Here is a 20,236-nt window from a genome sequence, read left to right as displayed (position 1 = left end):
TAGGAAAAATTGAATACAGCTTTAATAAGATACACGGGTTAAGTTAATATTAAGGAAAGAAAAAACGATCCTTGATTATTCGTGGCCCAGAAAACCAAATTAATATATAAACGATCTTTGGTATGCAATTTAGATTTTTATTAATTTTCAGAATTTTGATTTTTTCGATGCCTGTCTCTGTGCGTCGATATAATCCTACAAATTCCTATAATCCTATAATCCTACTTTTAGGACTATCGAGCTATTCCAAATTTCATTGAAGTCAGCCAAAATGTCTGTAATTATTATTTTTTATACATATCACTTAGATTATTGTATACTATGGTCAGTGGTTCCCAAACTTTTTTTTCTGGCGACCCCATGTTTTTATTTTTTCCACTCCTCGTGACCCCTTAGAGAATATAATTATTACTGACAAACTTAAATGCAGGCTATATAAGCTTATTCATTCAACTAGCAATAAATAAATTTTAATTTATGTAGAGATTTTTTATCCAGGTATAAAAATATATAAAGTTTTACAGTATATTTTAACAACCTTTTATTTCTCATTTTTTGAAAAAAAAAAAAGCTAATTTAATAAGTTTTTAATCATTGTTACTGTTTTCAGTGGTTATCATGATGCTGTTTCATTTAGCTTATGAGCTCTTGTAGTTTTGATTTGAAGTTGACAGACAGGGCACATCGCAAATCATGCTGAGAATCCATACGGTTTCTTGATTTACTCTTGATTGCAGCAAGACTTAAAAGTCCTTGTTCACAAAGCTATGCCGTTGGGAAAGGTAGAAGAGCCTATTCAGCTTCTTGAGATAGAGCGGGCTTATCCTTGAGCTGTGCCCAAAATTCTGAAAGAGAGAGGTTTTCAAAACATTCCTTTTGCACTTGGTTTTCTTGAAGATCTAAATGCTCTTCTTAAAACCCTGGTATATCTTCTCCAATATTACTAACATTCACAGAAAACACAATTCTGATCCAACTATATTGTTGAAGGTTGATACTTTCTGGTATATACTGTATATATATAATTTCTTGAGGAATAATTTTTTTGAGGAATCTTCAGGAAGATTCCTCAAATGACTCTCAAAAACAGAGAACGTCAGAAGTGATATCTACTATGAATCTTTCAGGATCACACTCAATTCTGGAAGGCAGCTGTTTTTCCTTTGATTATTTTTTTCTTTTCAGAGGCCAAGGTTTTCGTAAAATAAGCAATCATTTCACTGTCACCCATGGTTTTATTTCGTCCCTGCATCTCTAAATTTAGTTTATTCAAGCGAGTGAAGATGTCAGCTAGGTTTGCTAACTTTGCCAGCCAAACAGCACCTTTAAATTTTTCTGTCAAGAATGCTTCTTCTCTGCTAAGAAATTTTCTATTTCAGTTCTTAATTCAAAAATTCGTTTCAGGATCTTGCCACAAGAAAGGTAACGGACTTCGGAGTGAAACAACAAATTCCATTTATTCACACATTTTATGGAAAATGCACGGGTTCAAAGAGTTGGCCTTTACAAAATTCACGATATCCTCCGGCTGCAACTGTTGGGAAGCCAAATATTCCCGATGAAAAAAGCAGTGAATTATGATAACGGCAAAATGTTCTATCTTAACTCCACCTGCAAATCCTGTACGACTACCCATCATAGACGGAGCTCCATCAGTGCATACAGCCATACAGCTCTCAACCAGTCAAGGCAATGTTTCTTGAAAAAATCATCCACCGTGTTCTCCAGTGGTAATCGTTGACATAGCCACGCAGAAGAGAAATTCCTCCACAAAGACACCCTCTCCTTTGTACCTCACGAAAACCATGAGTTGAGGATCTTTTGCAATGTCAACAGCTTCATCGATCTGCAATGAAAATTTTCCAGCTTTTTTCAGAGTCACAACTAGTTGAGCAAAATGTCCTTTGATATGAGATCAATTCATCCTTTAAATATTATTACTGGAAAGCGGTACTGCTTCTAGTGTTTGGCTGTATCTGCCCCATAAACAATTTTCAACATTGCTATTGCCGTTGGCTTCACCATCTAGCAATATGCCGAGCCACTTCAAACGATGCAAAGGAAGTTTCCTCCCTAGAAAAGGCTCGATGGAGCATCGATCCGACTATTTTTTTACTTGTTGTTCTTTATCTTTCCAATAGCTGAGTGACTTATGCGATTAGGACGAACAAATGACAAATGACGTTTCGGTTTATTTTCTTTCATCGATTCGGTTGCCAGTACTTGTAGGCATTGAGCACACTGGGTCGAACATTTCCAGATCGTTCTCGCAGCCACAGAAGCCGTATTTTAAATATTCTGGCTTATACTGTAATTTTCGCTTGACCATTGTGTTCAGGGTTAAAAAGTCACACCTAAACAAAGAAAAAAAATTGACAATGCCGTATTTCGAAAAATAATAATTATTTAATAATAATTATTAAATATAATTATTATTATATTTAATAATAATAAATTAATTATTATTTTGGTTTGATTGGGACTTCTTTAAATGAAAAATTTAGATATAAGAAAAAAATTTAAATAAAAATTTAAAATTTTGAATATTAAAAACGTTGTGAGGCGTGTGTTGCTGTTTGTTTTTTTTTTGTTAAATCACAAAAGATCCGTAAAATATATGTTGTTGTATTTCATTTTTTTCTGAAAATACAGGAGAAATTAGAATAAATTTAGAGAGAAATTTTTACCTATTAACTATTTTAAAATGATTTAATTGTCCATTAGACAAAGTCATTATTCAATGTTGGCTATGGTATTATTTGAATGTGTTGTTTGATGTATCGTGAACATACATATTTGAAATATAAAGTTCTCTCAAATTTCTCTCAAAGATAGTTAAAAATATTTTTGTAACGTTTACATAACGCATTTTTGTGTTTGTGTTCGTTGCAGCTATTGATTCTACTCCTACAGGGAGACATAAACTACTGTACTTTACAGGTTTTACAGCAAGCATTCAAAGTACCTTACAATAATATAAAAGGTTTATAACTGCATATTGAGGTTTTGAGAATGGGTTTGCTTTGAATAAAGTAATACGTTTGTTTCGTAATATATTCAATAAATTGCCTGTCAGGTCAAGTTTATAGATGCGAAAATCCACAAGATTTTCCATATATAATGTTCATATAAAATCTTTGAAAAAGTCGTATTTTCCATTATGGCCTATGTAGGATGAGATCTGCGAAAATAATTACTTGCATAACAATAAATCCATTCCATTTTTTACTTAGACACTAAGTAGGAAAAAATGTGCAGGTACATTTTCATAGATTCACACTGCAGGTTTATTAAAACAACAAAACAACATTTATTTTCTCAAATGAACTGCTATTTTTAACTCAGTCAAGCTCTCGTGGGAGCACGTACGTGTCGAAAATAAACTACTGAAGAATTTAAGAAAAGTAGCAATTGAAGTTTAACATTGACAAATGCAAGGCCCTGTGTTTGGGTTAATCCCGGAGTAGTATACCCTTTGGGTGAAATGAAAACGACATGGATGATTGTACAATGAGACACGAAGTTCTCTGAGCAGTGCAGAGAGGCTGTTAGGAATTTTTCCAGCAAGGACAAGGAGATGATTATCTCGTTGTGTAAGGCAATGGTTAGGCCTCATCTGGAGTACAAGTTTGAAAGGCATCATTTTAGGAAGGATGTTGATCTGCTGGGATCAGTTCAGAAAAGAGCAACAAGATTAGTAAGGAATACAAAAGTTGCTCTTAAGAAGAAATAGTTGAGTTCTAAGCTGCAGTGTCTGTAAACTAGGCATTTGCAGGGCGACATGATTGAAGTGGTTAAGGTAATAAATGGATTGAGTAAAGAAAACGCTGATTGTATCCTTACTCCTTCTCGGACGACATAAATACAATGGAACATAAATTTAAATTGAAAAAGAATCGTTGCAGGATGTGCGATTTTTTTTTTTTTTTTCAGTCATAACTGTAATTGTTGGAACAAACTTCCATCTGATGTTTTACACTGGTGTGCAAAACTTAAGGCCCAACACTATTTCTAAAGGTTACAACCAGAAAATCTTTACTTAAGGGACTCTGATGAGAGTAGATTCAGTCTCAGCAGCGATTCTGGACGTCAGCTAATCTGGCAAGAGGTTGGCACACGGTATCACCCCGCAAACGTCACTGAAAGGGATCGATATGGTGGTTGAAGTGTTCTCGTCTGGGGAGGCGTTATTTTGAATGGACGTATACAACTCCAGAACTGGAAGGCGGTACTGTACTGAGGTAATCCTTCCCCATGTGCATCTGTTCCGAGGTGCCATTGGCCCCGAGTTCGTGTTTATAGACTGTAACGCCACACCCCATCGCATTGCAGCTGTTGATATGCTTTTGGAAAGTGAGGACATTGTTCGTGTGGATTGGCCTGCTCGTTTCCCCCGACCGATCTAAATCACATCGAACACATATGGGACGCTCTGGGGAGACACCTAACGGCACGTCCACACCCACCAGAAAATGTTCACCAGCTGAAGATGGCGCTGGCAGAGGAATGGACGATGTTATCTCAAGAACTTATCAACAACATTGTTCTAAGTATGGACAGGCAGTGCAAAGCCTGCATCGACATTAGGGGTGGCCATATCTCTTACTGAGGATCACCTCTTCTCTTTGTTCCATCTTTGGCAGCGATATATCTGTATCATGGCATCCAATGCTATGTTGTCATTTTTGAATAAAGCCCCTCTGTACCGTTGTTTCCGTTGTTGTGTCGGTGTAATTTCTGTACCTCAAGAGGTTCCTTTGGTATGCTTTTTTTCCATATCCAGGCCATTTCTATGAGAAGCTACAGGTGAAAACCTGACTGATCCTTAAATTTTGCACACCAATGTAGAAGCTGGCAGTTTTAATAAATTTGAAGGACTGTACAAAGTTTTAGATGGCAAATGAAGTAAGCTTTTTGCTTTTTGGATGATGCTGAATGCCTTGCTTTCTTGCATTATTTAACCACTGCTAATACCGATATTAATATTAAAGAATCATAATTGAATTGTCTTTCCGAAAGCAGATAACGATACTGAATTCACAGATAATCGGATTTTCATGAGAATTGAATTGTGTTATGTGTCAATGAAACAAAACTATGAGGTATCAGTATATGGTGTTTGTAACAGCGCGAATTTTTCTGTTTGTTTGTTTGTCAGTTTGCTTGCCGAAAAAGCTGAGCTTCCAGGAGATAAAATCGTGACCCCTCTCACGCGAGACCGACTAACTCGGCCACCTTCTGAAAGACCTATAAAAATTACTCGCATCATTGACCGGATTCGAACTCAGAATTTTTCGGCTCCGGGTAGGAAGATGGTGTTTATAATCATTGGGCTACCCGCAAGGGTAAAACTGTAGTAGACCTCACTAATGCATAAAAAGCTATTTCTACAAATATCATTCAGTCTTAACAAATGGATACCCATTTTCCCTTCCACCCGCCATCTGGAAATTCATGACAGACTTCGAAAACAGAGCGCTAGGTTCCTACAACCTACAGATATTCCTTCCGACTAATTCCTACCAAGTTGGTAGGAAAGAATGCTAGATTAAAGTTTAATCCAAACGAGTAATTTATTTTATGTTTTGAGTGTGTTTTATGTTTTTTTTTTTTTTTGATAAACTGGAATCTATATAATTTTTTAAAAAATATTGGATTTGTATTTGACTGTAATCTAACTGGTATTTAACTGTAATCTAACTTATATTTAACTCGTATCTAATTGTAATGAAATTTGGAGTGGATGAGCAAACGTTTCCAAAAGATCAAAACATAAAATTTTATGAAAATTCTTGGGAATCGAATTTTAACATGCGGACAGACAGACAGATATGTAGAGAAACGTTTACATGCAAATATACTCAAAAGATTCATTTTTCAGTTTCTCACATGTCAATCCCAGATTGTTATCTATAACGATGCCCCTGAACTGTATTTGAATTGACATGCACACACACGCTTGCGCAGTGGGGGAGAGGAATTCTCTCTTTATCAGTAATTATCTAAGTAGCGTGCGCAGCATGGTTATGCCGGATTGAATAAATAATTCACATACCAAAGGAATAATCAGATTAATGCACCATTCATCATCCTAATGATTAAATATATCGTAAAGATTGTCTCTTTTGATTAATTCACTTTAACTCTCTTACAATAAAAAATTCTCTTTACTTTTATACTTGATAATGTTTTCTAATTAAGCATAATGAAAAGAAATACTTAATCTTGCCAAGATAATATTCTATAAAGTAAATGCAAAGGAACTCGGAGAATATAGTCTTCATTTGATTAATAAGGCATGCTCAGTGTTAGTAAGAAAGAAATTATTACTTGTATATTGTATTTACAATTTATTAGATAAAGTGTTTTTTTTTTTTTTACACAACTATACATTATTTCTCAAAAATCGGTTGTAATAACAACCCAATAATTTGTCCATCTTTTTCATCAGACGAACACAGTTTATGAAATTAGTCGTTAGTCGTTAAAAATTGTTTTTGAGTTTACTTTTCGAAAATGTTAACAAAACTAACTTACTTTTCGAGAATTTGAAAAGTAAACGGTAGTACAAAAAGGGGGGGGGGGATTTCTCAATAATTTTTTTTGACTAGCAATTCAAAAGCGGGGATTCAAAAAGAGTGGAAACATTTAAAAATTACATCCAACATAATAGCAGGGTTTCCCCGCACAAAAGCTCAAAAATACCCTGTTATGCGAGATTTACCAAAATTCTCTAACCGTGTTAGAGCGAAACCGTGTTATATGGGGGTTTGCCTGTATACTTATCCACGAGCAGTCATGAGAGTGGGTGAAGTGTGTGACTGCCCAGAGCCTCGCATCTGTAGGGGCATAGCGGCTGAAAAATTACAAGCCCAGCTTAATATAAAGAGTATAATATAAAAAGTTGGTTGTTTGTTGTAGGGGCTCAGCAGCTTGCACCATTTAGATTATGTCTCTAAATTGCATGTGGTCGATTTTCTGTTTGCTGGACGAAAAACCCGAGTTTGCCGGAGAAAAAACCGTGCTACCCTCGCTAAAGACCGACTAACTCAACCAGGTTGCCCAAAGGTTCATAAAAATTCCTCGTTATTGAGGAGATTTGAACCCAGGTCTTTTCTACGCACTGCCGGGAAGATGATGATTATACCGTCTGTTCTACCCACGAGGACAAAAAAAAAAAAAAAAAAAAAAAAAATCGTATATATTGTTATAAAAGGTATCTACCTCGTGTTAGATTATTAGTTATCTTGACATGCGGATCTTAACGACATCCTAATGATTAGTTACTCCGATGACCTGCTTACCTTTGTATTTAGAAACTTCCATTCGGAGCTTGAAGAAAAATATTATTCTTACCAGAATTTAATATCAACTTAATGTCCAGGCTTGAAAACTGGACTGGAATAAACAAGCTAACAGTTCTCGAACACGAAATCTAAAATGATAGTGTTCGGTAGAAAGCTTTATTATGCTCCTACTGTCAGATACAAAGGTATTTCTCTTCCCCTAGTGGCTACTCATAAACACCTTGGTGTAATCGTAGACGATCACCTTGATTTCTTCCATCACATCGAAAGTCTCAAATTAAATAAATTTGTTTCCATGATCCAAAAATGATACTAGCCAAGGCACTCTACCTGATATATTCTCACTGGTCATGGATCTCTAAATCATAAATTGAATTGATTTAATCTTATTTCCACTGATCTTTTTTTTTGCTGAGCCTCTGAAGATTGGAAACATGTAATCCAGCTGACATATTTATTTATTTTAACATATAATATAAACAACAGGCATACGCCCACTTAAAGTGTATAACAGAGCAAAAAAAAAAAAAAAAAAAAGATAACAGAACAAAGACTGTACAAACATAAGAATAAATAGTGGAATAATACACTTTGTACAATGAGAGTTCATTCAAACGGGAAAAGTCCAATTCACGGAAATAAAAAAAGGTATTCATAACGTCAAGTCCAGCGCCATGAAAAATCGCAGAGAGCAGAGGAGACATCACACACACACACACACGAATTAATGAGGACATCTTTAGCCCAGAACTCATCCGTCAACCAGTCACCTTACTCCAAATAGTTCTGTGAAACTGTTTCTTGTTCACAGTCATATACAAGTCAAACTTGTACATGAGTGCCAATGTTCTTTTGAAGAAGGAGTTCCTGGATATCTCTAATCTAGAATTACCAATATGGAATGTAGTCTTCTGTCTAGTAGCCACCGCTGGAGCGTGAAGGTCAATATGGCATAGAAGATCCAGCATGTAGGTTGAACCAGCAAAGATATGATACAACAGTTTTAAAATCAATATGCAGATTTTCGACAAATTCTTTCTCGAATTGTTTCTGATCTGGGTCTTGTTAATGAACACAGTTTAATATCAAACAGTACGACTGCTGGCATTTCAGAACTATGCAAAAAATTTCTTTAATCAACGTCGGGAGCAGCCTCAGAATTCGGGTTCTACACCTGCTGGATCTTCCTTGCGTAGTTCTTCTTCTGATTCTTCCACCAGACTACATTGTTCATGAATGTTGTTATACATTCTTGCTAGTCCGTCTTGCACTGCTGCTCGCAATTAAGTGAGGTATGCAGGCACCAAAAAACTTCTTTTTCAATGCGGGATTATTTATCTTGTTTGTGGTGATGTCATTGTGTTGTTTCCTTTCTTCTTTCAATTCTTCTTCTTCTTCTCCTTCTTCTTTTCTGGTATGGGAGTGTGAAATTATATAATAGACGACATTTTGAGGTGCGAATCTGCAAACAAAACGTTGAGATAAGCATTTTCTTCGCTTTTTTCACTGTTGTGGGATTTTTATTGATTCTCTATAATTGCTTCGGTGCTCATGGGAAGTCAGTACAAATGGTCCTCGTGGGTAACAGAATTGGTAGGATCGCCATCCTCCTCACACTGGGTGGAAAGAGCCGAGTGCGAGTCCCGTCGATGACGGGGGAAATTTTTATGGGTCTTTTTCACAACGTAGCTGAGTTAGTCGGTATCAGACGAGGGTAGCATGGTTTTTACAACCGTTTTCCCAGTGATTCCAACCTGTTCCAACTTATAAAGCAACCGCTCATGTGGAACTGAGTCAAAAGCTTTGCTGAAATCTAAATAAACAATGTCGAAATTATTCCCTAAATCCAGCTCGTGAGTGACCCTTTCGAAATAGCGAACCAGATTTGTTAAACATGATTTTCCCTTTACAAAACCGTGCTGAGAATCCTTGAGAATTTCAATTCGATCCAAATGATCCTGAATTCCACCCTTGATCATTGCCTCCATGATTTTCCCTACTACTGAAGTCAGACTGACAGGTCGATAATTTCCAACTTCACTTTTAGAGCCACCCTTATGTATGGGAGATACATTGGCCCTTTTCCAATCCAAGGGAATCTCCCCAGAGTCTAGTGATACTCGCATTATTAGTCTCAATGGTTCGATGCACTCGCTTGCCGCCTCCCTTAAGATTATAGGGTATATTCCATCAACTCCAGGAGCCTTACTGGTCTGTAGGCTCGAAAGTTTTTTCATTAAATAATCTTGCGAAATTTTAATATCATTAATTACATATTTTTTAACTTCGCTCCCACAATTTCCCATTGCCACAAAAGGTTTTTCATTTGTAAATATCGATGCAATGATACCAACTGTGCTGACGACGAGGGCTTATGATAAGCAGTTGATTTCTAGCTGAGGTCAATTGCTCAACACACATGACTGTCATAGCACGGCTCCTTAAACGATTCAGAGTAAAATAATAAGTTTATCCAAGTCACTGCTCCAAAGTGAAGGTACCGGGATCCCATTTCACTCTTTAACTATCATGCAAAGTTATTCTGTATTCACTCAGTCATCTGCTCGTGTTGCGTTTCAGATATACAGATGCCGACAAACTTGGTATCATACTATACTGCTGTACAAAAGTTAAGTTTCAACTGTAAAAGCTGGGACATGGAGCTCGTATATACTTCACGGAATTCTGTCAATTTTTTTGTGTTATTATAAACACAGTTTTATTAGAGGCTATTAAAGAAAATACGAACTATTAGAAAAATATTTCCATTTTCCTGAATAATATCATGACTACCCAAAACCAAGGAATAAATTTATTTAGCTTATCCTCGTAGGAGAATTCGATCACGTATAACCGTATAACTGTCACAAAGATCTTTCATTTTCATGCCGCTTAAAAGGCCGCTGATTAAAGCTTTGTGGAGTTTTACTCAATGATTGCTGAATTATGATCCCCCACCCTCTTTCAGTAATGGAGTATGTCGCATAACTCGTATTATAAAAAGCCAAACCTCTCTTTACGTTAGAGCAGTGGCAATTTATATATGGTGATGCAGTGGCAATTTATATATGGTGATGCAAGTCAAAGTGATAGAGTAGAAATTATGGAACATGGTAAAGACATCGCAGTTTCAAAAGAGCATGATTGTGAGAGCTCGTGCTATAAGTGTTTTCATATAGGAAAGGGCACGTGTTGTCGGTTGCTCACAGTCCACTGTGGTTAAAGTGTACAAAGAATGATGCCGAACTGGTCAAACCACCTGCAGCCGACAGAACTGTAAAGGATATCGCAAGTGGATGTTTATGGGGAGTAAGGTGTTGTTATAGTAGGGGTTTTAGGAGCATTAGCAACCAAGGCCACATTGCTCTGTATATACAGTCTGTAAATTGCGTGTGTTCTGTAGACGATTTTCTGTTTGCTGGATGAACAACCCGAGTTACCATGGGAGAAAAAACCATGCTACCCTCGCCTGAAACCGACTAACTGAGCCACGTTGTGAAAAAGACTCATCATCGTCATCGACGGGACTTGAACTCAGGTCTTTACTACCCGGTGTGGGGAGAACGCCAAACTACCAACTGTGCTACACACGAGGGTGTGAGCAAAGGGTGCAGCGCGTTGTACGAGCTGAACGGAAGGTCACTGTGTGACAGTTGACATCTCAATACAATATGGGGAATGTAAGAGCAATGCCCCAAATGACGATGCACCGCACGTTCAGGCATATGGGGTTCCACAGCAGACGATTCAAGAGACACCCTCTCCTTACCTCATTGTCGATGGTGAATGCTGTGGCGTCAACAACATGCTGGTTAGACATTGAAGGACTGGAAACGAGTGTGCCGGTCGGATGAGCTCAAATACCTTGTGCAACAAGCTGATGGATGCTTTCGTATGCGTCTCAAGCAACACGAGTCCATGGACCCATTGTATATGGTGCCCACTATCCAGGCAGGTGGCGGTGGTTGCTTAGTATGGGGCCCGTTTTTCTGGCAACAACTAGGATCCCCTTGTGCATATGGATTAACGTTTCACGGATAAGGTCCAAAGTCAAGGTGTGTTTGTTTTAATTGCAGTCTTCAGAGTTTCCCCTATATGCCGCTGTAGCATCTGAAAAGGCAAAGGCCAGGCCAGCAAGTGTATATATGTAGGTGTCTAAGTATGTGTCTTGTTACGTTGAGTGTTGAGTGCCGACACCTGGCGACTTCGCAGCTAGGGGGCAGGGGACACCTGGTCCCCTTTCCCCTGACTCGCAACCTTGGAGGCGCACTAGGGTCCACTTTCTAGCTGAGACTCTTATTGGGCTATCAGGCAAGCCTGGAAGCCCCTAACTGGCGAGGTCCAAAAAGGAAAGAAAAAAAAAAAAAAAACCAAACTATTATATTTAAGCCTCCCGAATAATTAACTTCATCTGCCGTGCTGTGTCTTATGGTCGATTTGCCTGTTTACTGGACGATAAACCCCAGTTTCTGGATGAAAAACCTTGCTATCTACGCCTGAGACCGACTAACTCAGCCACGGAGTGAAAAAAGCCCATTAAAGTTCCTCACGTCATCGACGAAATCGCACCCGGCCTTTTCTACCGGTGTGGGGAGGATGGTGACGATACCACTGTGCTACCCGCGCAGACAACTGGCGAGGTCCACCAGAATCTCTTAGAAGACCATGTGCACCCTGCCATGTTGCATTTTTTCCTGGACAGAATCCGAATCTTCCAAGATGATAATGAGCTGTGTCATCGGGTCCGCACTGTACCCGAGTGATTCCAGGAACACAGTAAAGAAATCACCCATGTTGACTGGCCTCCAAATTATCTTTACCTGAATCCAATTGAACATCAGTGCAACATTTTGGAATAAGAAGTGAGGCTTATGGGAACGCAATCGTCATCTACTCACACTGTGGAAAGCCTTGCAGTTCCCTATGGACGTCTTCAGTGGAGTCAATCTGGGCGAATAGTGGCTGTTATCCATGCGAATTGTGGCCCAAGATGGTATTAGACAGGTGGTCATAATTTAGTGATCACTGAGTGTAAATCTCATTGTTTTATAAGAGTGAATTTCAGCGGGTAGATGGTTCTGGGAGCAGTGTAATATGGCCCAATTCACTTCCTAAAGTATCATATACGTGTGTAATCTGATTCTGATCTTAGGAGCACGCCTCCTAGGTTGCTTTAAGCTGTCTGTCCAATACAATCAAAGAATATCTTCACTTTGAGGAAATTTGTTTTCCAGCTGTGCTTTATGTGGAAAAAAATTACCATCCACGAAAATATTAAGGACCTATGGCACCTCTGAAGATTCTCGCATAGGACTCAAGGATCGTGTTCCTAAGCACTTGAGCAGCGAAGTTACAGTAGCACCCTCAACGATGTAGATTGGTATATGGTTAGAATAAGTGTTGCTGATGTGGCACTCCCAAAGCCAGATTACTACTGTAATAACAATCCTTTTCCTGATGTTAGAAATACTGGAGTATATTCTATTTCTCACCAAATACGGACACACAGATACTCATTGTCAGGAGTGAATTGCGAATAACTAGTAAAGAGAACATTGGCCATATTTTAAATTCACTCCAGAGAAGGTGTTGTCAGTACTATCAAACTGGACTATTCTGTGGAAGCAAGAGAGCATGAATTGCACGGACTCTATGATAGAATTACCTTTCTCAAAACCTATATACTGATTATCTGTAGCTATTGAGGAATCAAGAGAGAGCTTCTTGGGCTGTAATCTCTCTCTCTGTGACATCTTGATACTGGAGTTAGATAAGTGGCCTTCTTGGGAAGTTGTAACTCTTTGCCAGCCTTGAATTTGCTTTCAGCAACCAGGCTTATGTCTTCAAATTTTTTATTGTCATAATCTTGAAATTATCATTCTTGACGTTCTCCATGGGTGGATATACAGTATTGGGTTTGCCGTCGATCAGTCATTTGGAGAGGTTGGTTCGAAGCCTGTCAGAGACTCGAGAAATTCTTGAAGACCTTTTCAGTCAGGATTATAGGTAGCCAATCTCAGGCACAAGCAGTCGGTGAATACCGATAGAGTACTTCTTATCATACATTATGTTTGAATTCAGAAGGGTTTTCCAGAGGGAAATTCACATCCCCAGGTGAATAAAAAAAGATCCTTCCTGTTATAAAATTTTTATTTAAAACTCTATTATCACGTCTTCCCACGTAAAAATGTTTGGATTCGACACCATGAGTCGTTCATGTTCCAAGTAGTTTCCTAAAGAAGTTAACCAACTGACCATTCTTTTGATGTTTAAGCAGAGTTTGCTCAAGGCATGTTCTGAGAGTCCACAGTTTATATACTCTGGCGGTAGTGAAGTGTTTATAATCACTGCCATTCTCCAATCGTGTTGAAAATTCCTAGGTTCGAATCCAATCAAAACAGCAGGAAATCTTTTGGATTTTTTTTTTTTTTTTTGTAGCTGATTAAGTTGATATTGGGCGAAGATTTCATGGTCACCTCAACCCCCTGGATTTCATTCTGCAAAACAGGTAAATTGATCACGCAATTTACAACCATTATATACAACGTCTCATAGCCTTTATAAAGTTACTTATAAATTGACATGTCCGAGACAAATACACAGGCCCCTACAGAGAGAAATAAAAATTTCTAATTTGCGGTTCTTTTCCAGTTATTTACTCTGATTGTCCTTTTTATGTTCAAGCAGAACTAGTTCAAACTACCCTGAGTGCCATCTACGTGCCCTGGCGGGTTGTACAGTGATCATATTAGCCCTAAATGCCGAGGACACTACACTCTCCTTTTCTCTCTAAACAAAACCCCAAGCTGATACTATAAACTGATTTGCACAGCTTTGGTGCAGCACTCAGGAAACAAATTAACCCCGAGATAGAATGGGTCCCTCGACACATTGTTAATTGTTATAATTATAACAAAAGATAGGGTACCCACAATCAACCAAGTACGAGTTACTAATGGTACAGTTGCAGATTTCTATAGGCACCTCAGCTTGTGACTGTCCTGCTAGCAACTTAGAGAATGATAAAAGCTAATCAGATTCTTTCTGTTCTGCGTCGGATGAGAAATAAGTGATATTGTTGGAGGGCACACTTTTATATCACTCCTGATTTGCATGTGGCGGAGCTTATTTTTATATTATTATTATTATTATTATTATTATTAGCTATATAGTGCAAGGAATCCAGAGGCTTATGCTGCACCAGCCAAAAATATAATAAATAAATAAAATAAATAAAAAATAAAAAATACTGAGTTATCCCGAGAGAGAGAGAGCGAGAGAGAGAGAGAGAGAGAAGTAGAAGGAAATCGCCAAGAAAGAGAAGAATAATGATATCCAGCTCAGGACCCTGGGTGTGCCAAGCCCATACTCACCAGATGTGAGCCCCTGGGGTTTATGTTTACTTTTATCATATTAAATTACGCTGAAATATCAAATTTTCATGTAAAAATCTACTAGCTATGTTATTAGCCATATGGTGCAAGGAAGCTTGAGGCTTATGCTGCACTAGTCAAAAAAAAAAAAAAAAAATAATAATAAAATAAATAATCCACGTTACCCTGAGAGAATGGAGAGAAGTAGAAACGACTCACGAAGAAAGAGAAGAATGATGATATCCAGCTCAGGACCCTGGGTGTGCCAAGCCCATACGCACCAAATGTGAGCCCCTGGGGTTACCCATACGATCGATGTCTAATGTTAAACGATCGTATATTACCAGAAAAGTCGAAAGACCTAGTCGACTTATAAATATTGTAAGGCTTATTCTTAGGTTTATCATTACTTATATTTATTTTCTTAATGTACTTTATGTGCATCCCAGGGTGTTTTTTTTTTTTTTTTTTTTTAATATAAAAACAATCACAAGTTCGTGTTATTTCATGCATTTAGGTTATCATCTATATATTTTTTCCAATAGATCTTAAAAACTGTACCATTTTTGTTATCACCTTGAGATGGATATTTCGAACGTTAGTGTGTTTATTTGTCTTTATTCCTTTAACTCGTCAAACAAGATGAATAAAGAACAGCTGTTTATACATTTAAGTCATGAATCAGTTCATTCCAGTAAAACAAATTAATGCGCAAAAGGAGCATATTGGAAAGCATCGTGCCATCTCCGAAATACGATGAACACTATAGAAACCAAAATGACGTTGAATAAAAATAAGAATAAAATAATACCATTGTAAATTACTGACTTTTGTGTAGCTCTTCATTTAATTTGAATTACAAAGGATTAAAAGACTTCATTTCAACCTTTAGTTGGGCGCATGCGCATAATGATGGTCTCTGCCAAATCGTGATGCAGCAACTTCCTTTGATAAATTTTGTACTCCCCCTCCGTTGTGAAAACAGAGATGAAATCATGTGCGCCTGTTTTTGCTCAAGTTCGGTAAGTAGCTGTAGAGTACTAAGAAATCTTTTTGTTTTCCACCATTAATTTGTTTTGATGCTGCTTCACAGAGATAATATAACTGTGGTTGCTATTTTAATCGTTGTTCATATTTAAATGCGAAGGCTGCATTTAAACTAAGAAAAATGTCAATGTTTTTCCACTGTACATATACATTTCGGTCTCCAATGTGCATCATATTGATTTTGTCTCCTCTTTTAATCATACGTTTATATTACGATCAATTATTGACTCGCTTGTATGAATCTCGTTAATTGTGCTTCTGACTTCTTGAATTAACCGTCCTCAGTTAACTTTATATGTGTGTGTATATAATTAATATAAATAAATAAATAAATATATATATGTTAATTAGCGTTGTAGATGGCGTTTATACCATGAAACATTTCTGCACTAGTGTTTACATTTCAAATCCTATTTATCTTTATTATTCTTTTCATACTTTTTTTTTTTTAAAGTCTTTAATGAAAGCTTAAGATTTCCATCATTAAAATATTGGGGGAAAAAAGTTGTTCAGTCTTGTAATTTTTTAGACTGAGTTAAAAACATTTGCACTTTCCTGATTTTCATTGGTATGTGATGGTATTTATTATTCATTCTATTATTTGAAAAATCGCATTTCAAATAAATGGCTGATTTATTATGAGGGAAAAAAAAACTAGATTTTTGTACTAGTTCTACAGTCAAAGCAACATTGAAAATTGTATTGTTTTCATCTTCATATTGAATAGGTTTATATTATTTTTACCATCATATTGAATATTTTCAATTAAAATGTTTTAAATTTCTTTTTGAGTTTAAATTTTACCATAAACAGTGGCATTAGATAAGTAGTCTATTTAAATATTTAATAAATTTTTTCAGAATATGAATAGTTATGGATAATATCCAATCAAGATAAATTAATGTAACTTATTGTATAACTTATAATAACTCATACGTTTTTCCCAATTCAGTTCTTTCTGTGTATTATTTTATTTTTACTAGTAATGCAATGTTTGAGGAACTTGTGTGTGAAAATATCTTTAAACGAGAAAAATGTCTTCTAGGTTAACATTTATCAAGCCCATATTAGTTTCATTAGTTTTCTACTGCACAGGCAGTAACATTTCTACTGCACAGGCAGATCCATGAAATGTGTCTTGCTTTGTCTGAGGCAGTACATGTATGGGAGACTCTTGGCACAATAGGTAATGTTTGTGGAGGAGTGTCCAAATACTTTTGGTTATATAGTATCTTGCATATGGAGGCTGGTACAGCACTATGGGACTATTAAAAAAATTTTAAGCTAAATTTTTTAAAGGATAGTATTTATAAGGGAGTATTCAGTGGTGAGCAAAAATAAATTGTAACAGTTTGCATCTAAAGAAGGTTGTGATGGCAGAATAAGTGAAAACTAGCGAAACAAGTGTCACACTGAAGCAGTTAATTTTTGAAATGGTTTCACCATAGCCATTGATCCAACAAAACTTTCAAAATATTTACCATTTTTAATAAAAGCAGTAGTTCTAATATACAATATTTTGATATCAAAACAATGATTCATTTCAATATATTGACAAAAAATATAGATGTTTCTTTTTACATTGTAATAGAGTGCCTCTCTCCACCTGCTGGACAAGTATTTATCTTCAGTGTAGCTGCATAAGGCAGTTGACCAAAGGACATGGTTAACAATTGGGTTATGCATTTATTGCAATGACATATGAATTTAATCCAACAACATGTATACCACTGGTAACATATACTATTCCAGGACCACAACCATCTTAAAAGAGATCTTGATTTGAATTCTGTCACTGACAGGAACTTGTTTTTGCAAGTGGGGTTGAATTGTCAGACAAACAAAAGTGGATTTGACTATAGAGATCAATGGTCTATTGTGAATCAGCTGTGGAACCAAAACATTTTATGATTAAAAAAAAAAAAAAAGAATTATCGGTGCCTGGTGTGGCCAGTGTTTGATGTTATAACAGGTGAGATTCTTTAATCTGCATCAAACCTTTAATGATAAATGAGATCTCCTCACCCCCCCCCCTTTTTTTTTTGTCAGAAGGCTGGAATTTTTTCCTGTCATGTGCATCCAGTGCTATACAAAGTTTGAAAAAGTTCTAGGCTATTATTTATTTAGAAGTGGGATATTGGTAGAGAACTAAGTTAATAAGTTTAGGGAAGGGAGTTGCTATATTACTAGTTTGACCCATGTTCTGCTACATCAAACTAGCAATGAGCATTATCAGTTGAAGTTCAGATGTCTTAGGCTTCTGTCACAAATGTAATGGATGTGAAAGCAGAACAATATGTTTGCATCAAGTTTTTGCTTGAAGAATGGAAAAACTAAGCAGAAACCTTCTAAATGTTAAGAACTGCATTGCTTAAGTAATGCTGTTATTTATCAGTGTATGAAACTATTTTCAAAATAGCTGAGAAGCTGTTGAAGGTGATCAACGTTCATATTGTCCTTCAACTCTGAAGAGTGATGAAATGGTTGCTAAAGTGCACAAAATTTTTTTTTTTGTAATTGGCAATTAACCATCCAAGAAATTGTTGAAATGGGATCACTCAACCATAATCTTCTTTGGATCATGTCTGGTGATTTTGATTGAGAACCTTAGCATGTTTTAAGTGTCAGCAGAATTTGTTTCAAGATTGTTGAATGATGACCAAAGGATTCAAAATGGTAAAGTACTAACTTGTAAAGTACTAGAGGGATACAGTTCTATCATATGATATGATTGTTATTTTTATAAAGTAAAATTAAAGTTATTGCAAAAAGAAAATGCAGTTTTGTAGTTAATGTTGTTTGACACTAAACCCTCGAAATAAAAATAATTTATTTCAATAAATTTGTAATTCAAAATAAAAATATAATATGAAAAACAAGTTTTTCAAAAAGATACCTTAATTCCAATAAAATATAAAGTGTGGCCATTACTGTTTTTTAAAATGAGGCATTTTATGTTGCAGGAGTAAAGGCCACACCTTATATTTTATTGGAATTATGGTATATTTTTGAAAAACTTGTTTTTTATATTATTTTTTTCTCATTTTTTAAAATTTTTATTAATCTTTATGAATAGAAATTTTCATACATTTTTTATAAATAAAGTATGATTACGTCAAAAGAGATTTTTTACAAAATTACACCCTTCTAATAATATAAGAAGTGGGGAGAAGGTCCAAAATCTGGGTCAGGTATAAATCCAGGTAGGCAATATATTATGTGCAAAGGCTGGACGGTGCACCGCTTGATAGATTTGGCTAAAATTTTGATAGAATGCATTGTCGCATGAATTAGTAAGATGTACAAAATTTCAGCCTTCTGTCTCTATTAGAAGTGACTGAAAAAGCGATCAGCAGATTTGATGACAGAGCCAGTGACTTAATATTACGAGTGTATAATGAGTGATATTATTAATATTATGAATTTATTATTTATATAATATCGGTGTAGATATGCCATAGACAACTCTTAAGAAACTACGAAGTAGTTGTTGTAGTAGGCATCATTTGTTTTGTTTCTCATATTGTGCTCTTCCTTCACAACGAGTTGCCATGATATTGCACTACCTCGAATAAGTAACACTTCACTTCACATTGTCGTGAAGGAAGAGCACAATATGAGAAACTGAGCAAATGCCTACTATAACAACTACTTCGTAGTTTCTTAAGAGTTGTCTATGGTGTATCTATACCGATATTATATAGATCATAAACTCTTAACGTATTATGCCTTGTGCATTTAGTTATTTTTAAATATTAATATTATGAGTATATAATGAGTGATTATCCCATTGTATAAGGCAGTTAGGCTGCACTTTGAGTACCGAGTAGTGGTCTCGAGGCCTCATTTTTAGAAGGATGTGGTTCTGTTGGAATGGGTACAGAAAAGAGCAACATAGTCAAGTACACAAAGAGTAGCCTTACCATGAAAGACTTAAGTTCTGCATATTTTAGCGCTTGGAAACTAGGCACTTGTGAGGAGATTTTGAGTATTTAATGGATTGAGTAAAGTAATTGCTGATGGCATCCCTAACTCTTTCTTGGACAGCACTCATAAGGGGACATAAATTGAAAAGGATGGCTATGGCTACAGGATAAATGTATAAAAATTTCTTTCAGCTAGAGAGTGATTGATTGTTGGTACAACATCTATCTAGCATTGTGGAAGTGACTTATACTATATAAGCTTACTTCCTTGCATCATTTGGCACTACTCATACTAATTGAGATTTTGTCATCAGGATTCTCTTATTTTCAAAGTCACCATTTAAATAACTTTTATAATGCATCCTCTGCTTCATGATGGTGCTTTTTCTGATGGTATGAGAGATAACATTGTTCATTTCTGCCGTGATAATGATTATTATTACAGATGCCAAAAGTCTTCAGCAATTCTTAGGGAATTTGCAGAGATAAATTGATATGGCTTAATGTTTTTGTGGCATATGTTAGAGTCACTTTGGCCCACGAAGTGGCTCTAACATCTGCCACAAGGTGCAGAGTACCCTAC

At 36.3% G+C, this 20,236-nt stretch overlaps 1 protein-coding gene across 1 annotated transcript in view; it reads left to right on the top strand.

Moving 5' to 3' along the window:
- The first annotated feature begins 15,572 nt into the window (after positions 1-15,572).
- Positions 15,573-20,236, top strand: part of LOC150082305 (apoptosis-resistant E3 ubiquitin protein ligase 1) — a 254,272-nt gene continuing 249,608 nt past the window's right edge. The window contains exon 1 of the mRNA XM_090379226.1: positions 15,573-15,702. The gene's annotated coding sequence lies outside the window, so the exon portion shown is untranslated. The remainder of the gene's footprint in view (positions 15,703-20,236) is intronic.

This window comes from Mastigoproctus giganteus, chromosome 8 (genome assembly GCF_048544385.1).
Source record: "Mastigoproctus giganteus isolate SK-2022 chromosome 8, ASM4854438v1, whole genome shotgun sequence".
Taxonomy (NCBI): Eukaryota; Metazoa; Arthropoda; class Arachnida; order Uropygi; family Thelyphonidae; genus Mastigoproctus; species Mastigoproctus giganteus.
Note: the sequence above shows the minus strand (reverse complement) of the source record. Positions and strands in the feature narration are given on the sequence as shown.